The sequence below is a fragment of the Helianthus annuus genome, chromosome 7 (genome assembly GCF_002127325.2).
Source record: "Helianthus annuus cultivar XRQ/B chromosome 7, HanXRQr2.0-SUNRISE, whole genome shotgun sequence".
In the NCBI taxonomy this organism is placed as follows: domain Eukaryota; kingdom Viridiplantae; phylum Streptophyta; class Magnoliopsida; order Asterales; family Asteraceae; genus Helianthus; species Helianthus annuus.
This window is the reverse complement of record NC_035439.2, coordinates 39,508,664-39,526,538: the sequence shown is the minus strand read 5'-3', so window position 1 is coordinate 39,526,538 and position 17,875 is coordinate 39,508,664.

Here is a 17,875-nt window from a genome sequence, read left to right as displayed (position 1 = left end):
ACAGAGTCCAACAATCTCCCACTTGCACAAGATACATAGAAGATTGATGCAAGTAGTAAAGACCACCTAACTACAGTTTACTGCCCCTAATACGTATGACTATATGTCCCATTCAATAACATCATCTCCTTCAAGTCCCTTACATGAAAATGATTTAGGTGAATCTATCATTTATCCTTTCGTTACAGATGTCATGTTAAATCCAGAGACATAGAGTGATCACTCTCTGTTGATATAATTTTAGCAGGCCTTAGACATCTTACTCTCAACGAATAAGAGGAACAAATTCCATCTTGATTACATACGTCTCTCACAATCTCCTTGTACCACACCTGAGCTTAGCCTTATGTACTGTCATATTACTAACAACGAAGAAATAAGTCAAGGTACAATATTTGGTGAATATCAAGACCCAATATGTATCTCAGGTCTGAGGATACTATGATATTCTCCTTCACTCAAATTTACTTATGATCAATCACAAATGATTCCATGCAGTAATATTCGAGAGCGAGTCAGTCCAATATTTGTATCCCACAAATATCTATGAACCTTGGCAGCAACACTTTGCTCTATATTCATACGTCATGAATATCCACCAATCCAAGTTCATAATAGTCTTACATTCATATTTGTTCCCACAAGTATGATCGACTACGGACATTTAGAATAAGTAACGTATTCATGGATTTAAACATGCTAAAATGGAACATAACTCAAAATACCATTATGAGTTATAATAACAGTTGTTCCAATATCCAAATACAAAATAGATCAAATCCAATCACTAGAATATCGAAGTCCAAAGGCATAAGTATGACCCTTCATGCTTTGCCCGTTCAAGGAGCTTCGTGAGTGGATCCGCAATATCTTGATCGGTTTAGTTTCATTTTGGTTTGAGATTTACAAGGAACATGAGAGCTTTGGTTCAGATTATGGATTCGGGTTTAGAATCAACGAGTTCGGGTTAAGTTTCGGTTCAGTTAGTAACTCAACGGGTTCGATTCTGGTTTGGTTTTTGGCTCGGGTTTTCAAGTGAATTTTGAGTTTCGGGTCAAGTCTTGTGTTTTGGTTTGGTCAACAGAAGTCAGCTGGTCAACTGGTCAAAGCTGGTCAAACGCGGTCAACGGTTCGGTTCGGGTCAAGCGGCTTCGGCTCAGGGTTCGTGGAACGGTATGGTTCGGGTCGACTTGGTCAAAACGAGTCAACTCAGTCAACTCAGCGAGTCAACTCAGCTGGTTAACTTAGTTGACTCGGTCAACTCAGTCAGCCTACTCGACAAATCGACATGAGAGTTTTGGTAATAGTTTAAGGATGTGATTTCGTTACGTTATTTTTATAGTTTAAATTTTTCGTGACAAACGAGCTTGAACCGATTCGACTAGATTATAGTTTACGTTTGGATACATTTGACAAAATTACACATGTTATGATTGAATCTTGATTGAATTTTGAAAATATAACAACACTTTAGTTGTCGGGGTATCCAAAAACAGAGGAAACTCTGCCCGTTTTTCGTGAAAATCTGTAAAACTAACGTGTTTTTATTATAAGACGAAAACTATCAAATTCAAACAACTATTATAAAAACAAACACAAATGTATATTACTTTCGATGACACGTTACAACTTACGAAAACAACGTTAACGCGAACCCTTTTTATGAAAACAAATATAATGAATCATATTTGGTTCAAACGTCAAAATCTCGGAAACATTTTATAACTTAAAGTATAATTACTTATGATTATTACAAACGTCAAAGTTCGGTAATTCTTTTACAAAATAAATCTATTTAGTTATATGTATTTCAAACAACAAATATTCGGACATTCTTTACAAACAAATATAGTTAATTATGTTTAGTTAAACATCGAAAACTCGGAATTTCTTGAATTGATTTATTCTTAATCCACTTTGATTATTCATATTAAAGTAGTCTTAATACAATCGTGTGTTAAGATAATGGTACACAAATTCATGTTATATTTTGGTGTACCTCCTAACGGTTCTTTCCTTATCGATCGAAAGTTTTGCGATATTCATTGATTCCTCATCTTCGATTGAAAACAATATTTCTTTGATGTTCCATTTTCAATTGAAAATCCTATAGTGTTTGTTTGGGACAAACATTCATATTTACTTCGTAGAGCCCTCACTTGATTTCGAACACGGTGAACTTGTTCGGTCACCGCTATTATTGAATTATCTCGGTCACTACGAAACCTTGTGGCGTCGGTATAATTAGCAGTTTGTGCTAATCACGATCGAGCGTTTCATGCAAAACTATTTCAGTTGAGCTTGTTGATTTTAAGTTCGTCTAGTGGATGTTATTGTTTCTAGAATTCATCTGCATATTATGATTGTTCGTTTGGAATTCAATTGGTCGAAATTCTTCCCTGGACATCAATTTCTGAAACACATTCCTTTTAACTGTTGGGTTCTTATTGTTGTTGTTTGTTGTGACATCTGTGCTTGTAATCATTGTAAACAGTTCAAATATCAATGAAATAAAGTTATTTGATCCCTATGTTTGTTTGTTTATGTTTGATGTTTTTCATGTTTTGACTTTTATTCGATTTCAAACTCTATATCGCTTTCTGGAGAATTATACACAAACTGGTGCGTAAGCGTAATCAGTTAAAAGCGACAAATACTCCGGAACATCAACTCATGCTTAACATACCTTAAATAACCCTTACATAACTTAGAAATAAGTTTTGAAGGCTTTGGTATGGCAAAATCCAGTCAATTCGCTTACAGGGACTAAAATTGACAAACTGCGAAAGTATGCTGATTTGAACTGTAACGAACATTCCGGAACATAATCATAAGTTAAACACACCTTAAATATCCTTTACATAGCTTAGAAATAGGCTTTGAGGGGTTCGGTGTGCTAAAATAAACTTTATGCTCATTCAGGGACTAAAAGCGTCAAAAAGTGCATAAGTTTGCACTTTCGCGCATAACTTACATTCTGAATACTTCCGGACATCCAAAAATTTATGTAAGCACTAAAATATTATGTTTTAGTGTTTGGCTTGTCAAAAATCCATTTGTCGCGCAATTTGGACCGTTTTTGCGTCCGTTACGACTTCCGTCGTAATAAACCGAACAACGCAATCGTACGGCCAAACGAACCGACATCCGGCATATTTTTGAGCATGTTTTATGTTCCCTATCCTTTAACATCCTTGTAGAGCTTAGAAATGGGTTTGACGGGTGTTAGAAGTGCCAAAACTCGACTATACGCGCACAGGGACCAAAACTGCCAAAATGCCAAAATCTGCTGGTCTGCAGGGTCCTTACGGACCGTATGGGTATGCTTACGGTCCGTAAGCCATGCCCAGATCAGCAGAATTGCATTCCAGCCATTTCCAGCTGTTACCCACCCTTGCACATGGTTTTGTTGAGTCTATGGGCTGGTTTAGGGGCCCCCATGGTTTTCTAAAACTATGGGCTTGATGTGTACGGCTAGGATTGAATCTCGGATTACGAGGAACGATCTTAACGGCTCTACTAAATCTATAAATAACCCCCACCCCATTCACTCAAACCCACTTGATTTTTCTGAGATTTCTCTAAGTTGAAGTGTAACCACTTCATACCTGAGAATACTTGGAAAGATCAATCTTGCGGGGACCTTCTTTAAGTTTTCTTTCGCGTTTTTCGTTCATTTTAGCGTTAAAGTCAAACTGTGTTTAACTTTCTGCATTGACTAGTTTATGGTCAACGCGAAGTTCGTTTGGACTTCATAACGTGAGCGTAATCACGATGGTTATAGTCCCTAGTGACTATGCCTACTGATTTCCACGTTATCTAGGCTCAGTGACGAGTCGTAGTTTCGGCCAAAATGCGTTTTCTCACGTATTTTGTAACCAAACTACTCTAGGGTATTAAAACCGTTTGTTTTAATACCAAACCTGTTTTCAAACATTACTAAACATGTTCTAGCATGTTTAGCTCTTCGCTTTTAGATTTGTGCTTGTTTAGGGTCGTAAAGGTAAGCGATCTAATCAATCGCTTATGCTTACGAACCCGAACCATTTGGTCGATCGTTAGGATCCGACCAAACATATTAGGTGACCATAGTTGCATATGGAATAACCTTCTGAGGTTATACCTTATGGTCACATTGTTTAACTAGTTGTATGATAGGTAACGTATGTGCCTTAGGTAAATTCCAAAATACCCTTTTTACGCCAAAATTCATTTTAAGCCTATGTAACATAATTTTTGGTATCTAAACTGATTTAACAACAATATTGAACATGTTAAGGCATATCTTGTTTATCATAGGGCTAGTTAGGCATTCCGAACGCGTTTTACGCAAACGACGCGTTAAAGTAGCACAAGCTACCTAAGCGGGTCGTAACGGGTCAAGAGCACTTAGGATAGGTTTCGTTTTAGTACGTAGGCTTTGTTAGACCATATTACATAAGTTCCCACACTTATTTGGTTTACAAAACCTCGTACTACCCGATCCTCCGATAGGTCCGTTTATTAATGTAGATATCTATATAGGTGCCGTTTGATTCCGTGATCTTCTAGCATTGCTTGGTGGTTATCCTACGACTTCTAAGCAATCTCAAGTGAGTACATAGTCCCCTCTTTTACTGTTTTTCAAACATTTTGGGGTGAAACACGTGTGCCTACTTGTTACTTTCTTGCTTTTCATGTTTTTACATCATATACTTGCTATGTTCCTTAGTACACTATTAGTACATGATTTCATTATGTTTTTGCTATGTATGCCCATTGTGTGCATACTTAGTACATTGTTTTACATGACATTTTCATGCTATGTATGTTCATCATACTTAGTACACTTGTTTTACATGATATTTCACGCTATGTGTGTACATTTGATTACATACTTAGTGCATTGTTTTCACATGTTTATATTTTGGGTATGACATTTGGTTTGTTTAAATGGGACAATATACATTCATTAACTTTGATCACGCCGCTCGTTAGTAGGTAGTGGTACCATAGGAATTGACAACTCCCGTTCCTGACATCCTGGGTATGTTTGGATGAAAAGAATGACCGAATTCGATTTAAACATAAAAACCGATAGACCTTTAATTTGTTTGAAGGTTTATCACCACAGTCACAAGGCTTGAATGTATGCATTTTCACAATACCGCATAAATGTTTCTATTCAATATAGCATGCATCTCCACAAAACATAACGTTGATTTAAACTGAGTTTTACTTCAATACTTTGTTTTGTGCATTTTCACCTATGGTTTAGTCGATACATATTTCACTTACCATACATGACATTTTGTTTACACATGACATGATTGACATTGACATAGACATTTTGACATTGTTACACACATTACATGATTTACACTTGACGTTAGATATGTTTTTTCGCATAAACATTTTGACATCTGGTTAAACATAAACATGTTTACATTGGTGGTTTGTTTGGGTAAGTGATTTAAGTAACGAGGCATGTGTAATATGATACAAACATGGTGGATACGCCGCTGGTACTTCCTATATATAAGTGTTTGTATGATATTACGCATCGCAACGTTGTTTAAATCATTTCAGTTTAGCTATATAACATATTTTTTTCACAATACATTTTTTTAAAAACAACTTGTTTTATACAACTTATTTTACATGGTTATTCATTTAACCATACATTATTCTTTCAAAAATACAGATCTACCATCGTTTTTCAAATGATTTACAAACAATACAATCAACAAGGTTCATGACTACATTTCATTAAACATCTTTTTTCTAAAACCTAAGTCATGGATCCTATTTTCACAAAACCTATGTATCTCACAGGCATTTTTATGCTGACGTACCTATTTTCACATGTGTTTCAGGAGCAAATGCATAGGATGATCGTGATACACTAGGATGGACTTGGGCCTTAGTGACGATAAAATGGATCTAGACTAGTTAAAAGTTGTTATGTACCTTGTTTCTTTTTATTTTAAGACAATGTAACTTGTGGGTTCTCGTTTGAAACAATGTATTCCACCCTTGGGTGATGAATAAAATATTATTTAACTTACCTTGGTTGTGGAACAATAATTCGGTTACAACACTCCCCGACGTTTCCGCCACGATTTGATGTTTTACGTGGTCGGGGTGTGACAGAAGAGTTGGTATCAGAGCCAATGGTTATAGGGAATTAGGTTATTAGTAATGCTTTGACCTAGACTATAACCTTTCTAGGACCCCAACACAAGTTATCTTGTGTTTAGATCTTAAAACATGCATTTCACCTATCCTTAGGTGATCACCAAAACAAGAACCCAGTTTTCTAAAAACGATTTTTGAAAAACAATCTTCGGTTTTCAAATGATTTATTATATGGTTTTGAACCCTTTTTGGTTTTTCAATTTGATTTTGAAACTTTATCATTTGTTTTTGAATGATTCTTTTGGCCTTGTGCCTTCCAAGTTTTCAAAATCTCGTCAAAGTTTTGGGTTCTAAATAGTGTGAACACGTGCAAACTGGAAGGGTGAATGCCTGTACCCTGGGTTTTCTGTCTAAGGCTAGAGTGTTCGTACAAATCCACATAATCGGACCAGTCACTCTTACCTGGGAACTCCTGGGGTGAGTGTTCACTTATAGGCGAGCATGTCTTCGCTAAGCATTATTTATGAGCCCATTTACTTTGATTAGTCACTGTGTGTCGTTTGTTTGCTTTGTGATACGGACAAATGACCAACATCCTTGCTTTGTTGATTTTGTTTCATCTCGTTCTTTTCATCTAATCATCTCACTCGTTTCCTCTCATGTTTTCCTCTTTTTAGCATGCCTCCTCGACGCGAAAATCAGCTACCCAATGCCGAACTGGCAGAAATCATCGCACAGCATATGGCTGCTGCGTTCCCGAATCTTATTGCTCAGTTTAACCAAGCCAACATCAATCAGAACGCTCCTTGTAACTTCAAGAGCTTCAATTCGGCTAAACCACTCAAGTCCAGTGGTACGGAGGGGGCCACTGGGCTCCTTCAATGGTTTGAGAGCATTGAGAATACTTTCCGTCATCTCAGTGTCCTGATAATCGCAAAGTTGAGTTTGCTTCAAGTGTTTTTCAGAAGAGGGCGTTAACATGGTGGAACGGGGTTATGAGAGATCGAGGTGCTGAAGTCGCTTTAGCGCAAACATGGGCTGAATTGAGGACTCTCATGAGAGTGAGTTTTGTCCTCGTCATGAGCTACGAAAGTTGGAAAGGGAGTTTGACGATCTGAAACAGGTTAGTGGTGAGCACCGGGCGTATACTGATAGATATGAAGAGTTGAGTTTGTTATGCCCAACAATGGTCACCCCACTTGACAAGGCTATCGAAATATACATCGATGGTCTACCTGACGCTGTGCAAGACATCGTTACTGGTAGTAAACCTACCACTGTTCGTCAGGCAATCGAACTATCTGCAACGTTGACAGAATCGCAGATCAGAAAGGGTAAATTGCAGAGGAAGGGTGACAAGGGCAAGAATCAGGCGTCTGACAAAGGGGATAGCAAGAAAGGTAAGAAAGGGAAGGATTCTGGCTCATCAAAGGGCTCGAGGAAGCGAAAGGCTTCCTAAAATTTTGCCATCACTGCCCAACAGAACCAAGCGGCTCCCAATCAGCCAGCGCAGCCTCCCGCAAAGAAGCGGTATGAAGGGAATGCACCTTTGTGCAATAGATGTAATAGTCACCATCAACAGCAACTCCCGTGTCGTTTCTGTACCAACTGTGGAAAATCGGGTCATCTTGCAGAGGTTTGTCGTTCTGCTAGAAATCCAGCCCAACAGGGAGCTCAACTACCTGTTCAACAGCAAGCACAAGCTGCACGACCTCACTATCCTCCTGGCTCGTGCTTTAATTGCGGAGACCTGACCCATTATCGAAACCAGTGTCCAAGGCTGGTTAATGCAAATCCAGTTCAGGCTCAGGCTCGTGGACGAGCTTTTAATATGAATGTTGTTGAGGCGCAAGCAGACAACGAGGTGGTGAACAGTACGTTCTTAGTTAATAATCAACCTGCATCTGTTCTTTTTGATTCAGGGGCCGATAAGAGTTTTGTGTCGTTATATTTTGAGCCTTTGCTTCGCGTGTCTAGAACGAAACTAGGTAAGCCTTTGACTGTTGAAGTTGCGAATGGTGAACCCATTGTTGTTGATTCTGTTCTTCGCAACTGCCAGTTGAACCTTGACAACCACCTTTTTCCTGTTGACCTCACGCCTATGCAACTTGGAAGCTTCGACATTATTGTGGGTATGGATTGGTTAGCCAAGCATCGCGCAGAGGTAGTTTGTTTTGAGAAGATCGTTCGTGTGCCGCTTTCGTCAGATGAGATACTACAGGTCCGTGGTGAAAAACCTGCTAGTAGCCTCAAGCTTATGTGTTGTTTTCAAGCTCGGAAGTATCTGCGAAAGAACTATGTGGCCTTCCTGGCACATGTTACGGCAGATAAAGACCAAGGTAAGTCTATTCAAGATATCCCTGTTGTTCGGGAATATCCGGAGCTGTTTCCTGAAGAGTTACCTGGTCTACCCCCAGCACGCCAAGTCGAGTTCCGTATTGATCTTGTACCTGGTGCAAATCCTATCGCCAGAGCTCCATATCGTCTTGCACCGTCTGAGATGCAAGAGTTGTCTAAGCAGCTTCAGGAGCTTTCTGACAAAGGTTTTATCCGTCCTAGCTTTTCACCTTGGGGTGCTCCCGTCCTTTTTGTCAAGAAGAAGGATGGATCCTTCAGAATGTGTATCGATTATCGTGAGCTGAATAAGCTTACCATCAAAAATCGATATCCCCTACCTCGCATTGATGATCTCTTTGACCAGTTACAGGGTGCTACTTGCTTTTCGAAGATCGACCTTCGTTCTGGGTATCATCAACTTCGTGTGCATGAAGAGGATATTCCCAAGACAGCATTCCGCACTCGATATGGGCATTTTGAGTTCACAGTCATGCCATTTGGTTTAACCAATGCTCCTGCTGTTTTCATGGACTTAATGAATAAGGTTTGTAAGCCTTATTTTGATAAGTTCATCATTGTTTTTATTGATGACATCTTGATTTATTCTAAGACGCGAGCTGATCATGAGCACCATCTTCGTCTTACTCTGGAACTCCTAAAGAAAGAGCAACTTTTTGCCAAGTTCTCCAAGTGTGAATTTTGGCTTAAGGAAGTTCAATTTTTGGGACATATTATCAACGAACAAGGTATACATGTAGATCCCTCCAAGATCAGTGCGATTAAGGATTGGGATACGCCTACTACTCCTACTGAGGTCCGTTCTTTTCTTGGTCTTGCGGGTTATTACCGCCACTTCATTGAGAACTTCTCAAAGATTGCAGTTCCTCTAACTGCTCTAACTCAGAAGAACAAACCCTTTGAATGGGGTTGTAAGCAAGAAGAAGCATTTCAGACCTTGAAGCAGAAGCTTTGTGATGCACCTATTCTAACTTTGCCTGAGGGCAACGATGATTTTGTTGTTTACTGTGATGCAAAGGAATAAAGTCATAGCCTACGCATCAAGACAATTGAAGGTACATGAGAGAAACTACACCACTCATGATCTTGAGTTGGGTGCAGTTGTCTTCGCTCTCAAAATCTGGAGACACTATTTGTACGGTACAAAATGCGTGGTTTTCACTGACCACAAAAGTCTTCAGCATATCTTCAATCAGAAAGAACTCAACATGAGGCAAATACGTTGGGTCGAACTCCTAAACGACTGTGATTGCGAAATTCGCTACCATCCTGGTAAAGCGAATGTTGTGGCTGACGCATTAAGTCGTAAGGAACGTACTGTGCTTCATTGTGTTCGTGTTCAATCTGCTATTCAAGCTCGATTTGATATCCAAGCACGTATTACTCAGGCTCAACAGGCTTGTGTTTCACAAGACTTGATGGGTAAGGAATTACCCTATCACATTAAGCCTGATCTTGTGCTGAAGGAAGATGGATCATATTATTTCATGGACCGTTTATGGGTCCCAAGCCAAGATGATCTTCGCACTCTGCTTATGGATGAGGCCCATAAGTCTCGATATTCTATTCATCCTGGCTCAGACAAAATGTATAAGGATCTTCGTACTCAGTATTGGTGGCCTGGTATGAAGAAAGACATTGCCTTGTACGTTTCCAAATGCCTAACGTGTCTCAAGGTTAAGGCTGAACACCAGCATCCTTATGGTCTTTTGGAGCAACCTGAGATCCCAGTTTGGAAATGGGAAAACATCGCTATGGATCTCATTACCAAACTCTCGCGCACTAAGAAGGGTAATGATGCCATCTGGGTAGTTGTTGATCGTCTTACAAAGTCAGCGCATTTCCTGCCGATCCGTGAGAAGCTATCTGCTGAAGATCTGGCTAAAATCTATGTGGATGAAATCGTATCTCGACATGGTGTTCCCCTGAACATTATTTTTGATAGAGATGCTCGTTTTTCTTCTCGTTTTTGGAGAACCATGCAATCTGCTATGGGGACCCAACTCAATCTGAGCACAGCATATCATCCACAAACAGATGGCCAAACTGAAAGAACAATCCAGACCCTGGAGGATATGCTTAGAGCTTGTGTGATCGATTTTGGTGGTAGTTGGGATTCACATCTTCCATTGATTGAATTCTCCTACAACAATAGTTATCACTCCAGCATCAACATGGCTCCTTTCGAGGCTCTCTATGGTCGAAAATGTCGTTCACCAGTCTGCTGGAATGAAATAGGTGAGGCTCAGCTTACTGGACCTGACCTCATTCTAAAGACAACTGACAAGGTTAAGAAGGTTCGTGATAACTTACAGGCAGCTCGAAGCCGTCAAAAGAGTTACGCAGACCAACGACGCAAGCCCTTAAAATTCCAAGTCGGTGATCGTGTATTACTTAAGGTCTCACCTTGGAAAGGTGTGATCAGATTTGGAAAGAAAGGAAATCTTGCACCTAGATACGTTGGACCATTCAAGATCGTCGAAAGAATCGGTAAGGTAGCCTACAGACTTGCATTACCTCCCGAACTTGGAAATGTTCATCCAACTTTCCACGTATCCAATCTCAAAAAGTGTTTAGCTGATGAGAACCTCCACATACCACTTGACGAAATCCGTGTTGATAAAACACTACATTTTGTTGAGAAACCTGTGGAAATTATGGATCGTGAAGTCAAATGGCTTAAACGCAAGCGCATTCCGTTGGTTAAAGTTCGCTGGGAATCTAAACGTGGACCTGAGTTTACTTGGGAACGTGAAGATCAAATGAAGGCGAAGTATCCACATCTTTTCCCACGAGTTTCCTCTAAACGAATTTCGGGACGAAATTCCCACAAGTAGGGGAGACTGTGACATCTGTGCTTGTAATCATTGTAAACAGTTCAAATATCAATGAAATAAAGTTATTTGATCCCTATGTTTGTTTGTTTATGTTTGATGTTTTTCATGTTTTGACTTTTATTCGATTTCAAACTCTATATCGCTTTCTAGAGAATTATACACAAACTGGTGCGTAAGCGTAATCAGTTAAAAGCGACAAATACTCTGTAACATCAACTCATGCTTAACATACCTTAAATAACCCTTACATAACTTAGAAATAAGTTTTGAAGGCTTTGGTATGGCAAAATCCAGTCAATTCGCTTCCAGGGACTAAAATTGACAAACTGCGAAAGTGTGCTGATTTGAACTGTAACGAACATTCCGGAACATGATCATAAGTTAAACACACCTTAAATATCCTTTACATAGCTTAGAAATAGGCTTTGAGGGGTTCGGTGTGCTAAAATAAACTTTATGCTCATTCAGGGACTAAAACCGTCAAAAAGTGCATAAGTTTGCACTTTCGCGCATAACTTACATTCTGAATACTTCCGGACATCCAAAAATTTATGTAAGCACTAAAATATTATGTTTTAGTGTTTGGCTTGTCAAAAATCCATTCGTCGCGCAATTTGGACCGTTTTTGCGTCCGTTACGACTTCCGTCGTAATAAACCGAACAACGCAATCGTACGGCCAAACGAACCGACATCCGGCATATTTTTGAGCATGTTTTATGTTCCCTATCCTTTAACATCCTTGTAGAGCTTAGAAATGGGTTTGACGGGTGTTAGAAGTGCCAAAACTCGACTATACGCGCACAGGGACCAAAACTGCCAAAATGCCAAAATCTGCTGGTCTGCAGGGTCCTTACGGACCGTATGGGTATGCTTACGGTCCGTAAGCCATGCCCAGATCAGCAAAATTGCATTCCAGCCATTTCCAGCTGTTACCCACCCTTGCACATGGTTTTGTTGAGTCTATGGGCTGGTTTAGGGGCCCCCATGGTTTTCTAAAACTATGGGCTTGATGTGTACGGCTAGGATTGAATCTCGGATTACGAGGAATGATCTTAACGGCTCTACCAAATCTATAAATACCCCCCACCCCATTCACTCAAACCCACTTGATTTTTCTGAGATTTCTCTAAGTTGAAGTGTAACCACTTCATAACTGAGAATACTTGGAAAGATCAATCTTGCGGGGACCTTCTGTAAGTTTTCTTTTGCGTTTTTCGTTCATTTTAGCGTTAAAGTCAAACTGTGTTTGACTTTCTGCATTGACCAGTTTATGGTCAACGCGAAGTTCGTTTGGACTTCATAACGTGAGCGTAATCACGATGGTTATAGTCCCTAGTGACTATGCCTACTGATTTCCACGTTATCTAGGCTCAGTGACGAGTCGTAGTTTCGGCCAAAATGCGTTTTCTCACGTATTTTGTAACCAAAATACTCTAGGGTATTGAAACCGTTTGTTTTAATACCAAACCTGTTTTCAAACATTACTAAACATGTTCTAGCATGTTTAGCTCGTCGCTTTTAGATTTGTGCTTGTTTAGGGTCGTAAAGGTAAGCGGTCTAATCAATCGCTTATGCTTACGAACCCGACCCATTTGGTCGATCGTTAGGATCCGACCAAACATATTAGGTGACCATAGTTGTATAGGGAATAACCTTCCGAGGTTATACCTTATGGTCACATTGTTTAACTAGTTGTATGATAGGTAACGTATGTGCCTTAGGTAAATTACCAAAATACCCTTTTTACGCCAAAATTCATTTTAAGCCTATGTAACATAATTTTTGGTATCTAAACTGATCTAACAACAATATTGAACACGTTAAGGCATATCTTGTTTATCATAGGGCTAGTTAGGCATTCCGAACGCGTTTTACGCAAACGATGCGTTAAAGTAGCACAAGCTACCTAAGCGGGTCGTAACGGGTCAAGAGCACTTAGGATCGTTTTAGTACGTAGGCTTTGTTAGACCATATTACGTAAGTTCCCACACTTATTTGGTTAACAAAACCTCATACTACCCGATCCTCCGATAGGTCCGTTTATTAATGTAGATACCTATATAGGTGCCGTTTGATTCCGTGATCTTCTAGCATTGCTTGGTGGTTATCCTACGACTTCTAAGCAATTTCAAGTGAGTACATAGTCCCCTCTTTTACTGTTTTTCAAAAATTTTGGGGTGAAACACGTGTGCCTACTTGTTACTTTCATGCTTTTCATGTTTTTACATCATATACTTGCTATGTTCATTAGTACACTATTAGTACATGATTTCATTATGTTTTTGCTATGTATGCCCATTGTGTGCATACTTAGTACATTGTTTTACATGACATTTTCATGCTATGTATGTTCATCATACTTAGTACACTTGTTTTACATGATATTTCACGCTATGTGTGTACATTTGATTACATACTTAGTGCATTGTTTTCACATGTTTATATTTTGGGTATGACATTTGGTTTGTTTAAATGGGACAATATACATTCATTAACTTTGATCACGCCGCTCGTTAGTAGGTAGTGGTACCATAGGAATTGACAACTCCCTTTCCTGACATCCTGGGTATGTTTGGATGAAAGGAATGACCGAATTCGATTTCAACATAAAAACCGATAGACCTTTAATTTGTTTAAAGGTTTATCACCACAGTCACAAGGCTTGAATGTATGCATTTTCATAATACCGCATAAATGTTTGTATTCAGTATAGCATGCATCTCCACTAAACATAACGTTGATTTAAACTGAGTTTTACTTCAATACTTTGTTTTGTGGATTTTCACCTATGGTTTAGTCGATACATATTTCACTTACCATACATGACATTTTGTTAACACATGACATGATTGACATTGACATAGGCATTTTGACATGGTTACACACATTACATGATTTACACTTGACGTTAGATATGGTTTTTCGCATAAACATTTTGACATCTGGTTAAACATAAACATGTTTACATTGGTGGTTTGTTTGGGTAAGTGATTTAAGTAACGAGGCGTGTGTAATATGATACAAACATGGTGGATACGCCGCTGGTACTTCCTATATATAAGTGTTTGTATGATATTACGCATCGCAGCGTTGTTTAAATCATTTCAGTTTAGCTATATAACATATTTTTTTCACAATACATTGTTTTACAAACAACTTGTTTTATACAACTTATTTTACACGGTTATTCATTTAACCATACATTATTCTTTCAAAAATACATATCTACCATCGTTTTTCAAATGATTTACAAACAATACAATCAACAAGGTTCATGACTACATTTCATTAAACATTTTTTTTTCTAAAACCTAAGTCATGGATCCTATTTTCACAAAACCTATGTATCTCACAGGCATTTTTATGTTGACGTACCTATTTTCACATGTGTTTCAGGAGCAAATGCATAGGATGATCGTGATACACTAGGATGGACTTGGGCCTTAGTGACGATAAAATGGATCTAGACTAGTTAAAACTTGTTATGTACCTTGTTTCTTTTTATTTTAAGACAATGTAACTTGTGGGTTCTCGTTTGAAACAATGTATTCCACCCTTGGGTGATGAATAAAATATTATTTAAATTACCTTGGTTGTGGAACAATAATTCTGTTACAACACTCCCCGACGTTTCCGCTACGATTTGATGTTTTACGTGGTCGAGGTGTGACATATGTCCTTGAATTCATATAATTCTAATAAGTCTTGATTCGATTTCATGCTCATTTGCTTTGGTATTATTCGTATTTATCCACTCATAACATAACTCTAACTAGTTAACATAGTCTAAATTTCGAGGACGAAATTTTATTAACATGGGGAGAATATGACAACCGGTAATTTACGGCTCTTAATTACACGATTAACAAACACTAGGACAAATAAAAGTAGTGTAATTAGACGTAAATTAACTTAATTAGGCCCTTAGTATGCCTAGGAACGCCCATTCTACTTTACAATAGGTGTATAATGATCTGCGAAAAATCTTCGGAACGTAAAACGGTAACGTATAACAACCGAACAAAATACTGACAACGCTGAGAAATACGAATTTTATATGAATATTTTATACTTTTAAATTTAGTTTTTGCGAATTTATCGTGCTTTCGTACATCACAAAGCGCAAACGTGAACGAAAAACGCGACTGCAGGAACGCACCGACACCGAAACGGAAGCATCAGACACGTGTATTACCTTTAAAACTGAAATTTTACAATATATTTAGCTTCGTAATTAGGGGCTGTTTGGCTAAGCTTTTCAAAACTACTTATTTGCTTATTTGCTTTTCTGAAAAGCAAATAAGTCAATAAGCTGTTTTGAAAAGCTTTAAAATAGAGCTTTTCAAAATGACTTATTTGCTTATTTGCTTTTCAGAAAGCAAATAAGCAAATAAGTCATTTTGAAAAGCTTAGCCAAACAGCCTCTTAAATTTTAGTGCTCGCAGTCAAAACCAGATCAAAAAATGGGTTAGCGACGACAAATGAAATATTTTACGCAATTTTTAACGCGACGGCAATCATACGCGACAAACATTAATTTCTTACATCACTTTGCGCATTTTAACCCTAATAATATATCCTATGACATTTTTACGATGCTAGGGTTTGAAAACGGGCTCAAATGTGTAGACGGGCCACTTAAAACACGGGAATTTGGCTTGTGGGCCTTGGGCCCAAGCCCATTAAACAAAAAAAAAAAAAAACGCTAGACATATATATATATTAGTAAACCTTATGTCTTTATCTATTTTGAAACCCTATCTTCAAACTACACAGCTGCACCCCTTCTTTTCTCCATCTTGATTCCTACCTGCAGAACCTTATCCCTAACCACACCTACCTCCTGCCCCCTCTCTCCGGTGAACATTTCTTCAGCGCCGGTTAATCGGCTGGCAAGACACCCCCAAACTTCCTTTTTTTATATAGTTCACTCCTACACGCATCTGAATTCGAGCAAGAGAGAGAGAGAGAGACGAGATAGAGAGAGATATCGGGAAAAGGGTGTGACAATTGTCAAAATTTGCATGTATCCGTACAATAATTAAACGACGATTAGTGCTTCAATGACTGTGCTGAATTAAATTTATGACATGAATGCTTTCTGATTATTGCCATATACATACATGTGCATCACATATTGCATAATGTCATATCAATATTGTATACAACACTTTATCGATTCAAATGATGCATGAAACAAAGCTAGCACAGTTATCTGACAAGTGCTGATGGAGTTCAGTACGTAGACAGACATGGTATTGAGACACAGAATGAGCCAGAAACCAAGAGTTACACTAGTATAGTGTGTAGGAAAGTAAGGATCATAAAACTGCCTTCCTAGTGATAGTTTAAGTGCCAGAAAGTGCCTAAAACTCACATAAACTACTGAATTCCGCAAAATTCAGCAAAATTCAGCTTTTAAACAACTAAATATCATGCAGAAATATGGTTAAATGGTCTAGAATGCTTTCCTAAGTGTCGGGAATCAAAACTGTCACAAAAGGTAACATAAAGCATACTAAACTGCATAGTTTAGCACCTTAACGAACTCGTAACCAACCGAACAACCGCACACTACCCGAAACACCAAATTTTCACTAGAAGCATTGTTTAATCATTTTCGAGCTAGTAATGGTCCCCGAACATCATAACACATTATATAACATCATAACAACTTACATCCTAACTAAATCTTTATATTTCAACTAACTAAACAAACTAACAATTACAACCTAATCTATACCCCCCCCCCCTCTATTTACGGTCACCAAGGGTGGCCCACCCTTGGATTTTATTCTAATTGTTTAATAAATCATGTTGCCTCTTTTGGAGCATATTACACAATGGATTAGCTAGTGTTGGATGAAAGTTTATTATAACCACTAGTGCCTTCACAGTTCTCATTTCACACAACACTTCACACTTGAACTCTCCCTCTCCTCCCTCTACCTACGGCCGAGAACAATCAACAACATCACCACCATTTTCATTTCACTTTCATCCATTCTCAAGTTATACAAAGGTGCCAGGAGCTTGTTTAAGGAGCTTGGAGCCTTTGTGGATTGAAGGACCTCTTTCAAGTGCTACTAGCTACCAAATTCATCATCATCTTCATCTTGTGTTCATCCCTAGCCTTGTGCTAGTAGTAAGACCTTCATAATCTCATTTTACATCTTGTTTAGTTGGTTAAAAGATGATACAGGTAACTAATCATGAAGAATACTAATGATCAAGAACATAATCTTTAACATAAGACTAAAAATCACTATGAATCATGTTGTTTAAGTGTTATTATGCTATTTGATTGTTGATTGTTTGTGTTAATGATGTTAAACATCATATGAACTTGCTAGATTGTGATTAAAGACATGATCTAGGAAGATGAGAGGATGACTATGTTATAAATCAAGATGATCATCCTTATGTGAAACAAGAACTTGAAAGGTTAAATGTTTTTCTTGAATAATGATGATCAAAGTGTAATGTAAGTCTTGTAAAGATGTGATTTCAAAAATAATTTCTCAAGAAACTAAGTTAAAATACAAGATTTACATAAACTTGGTTC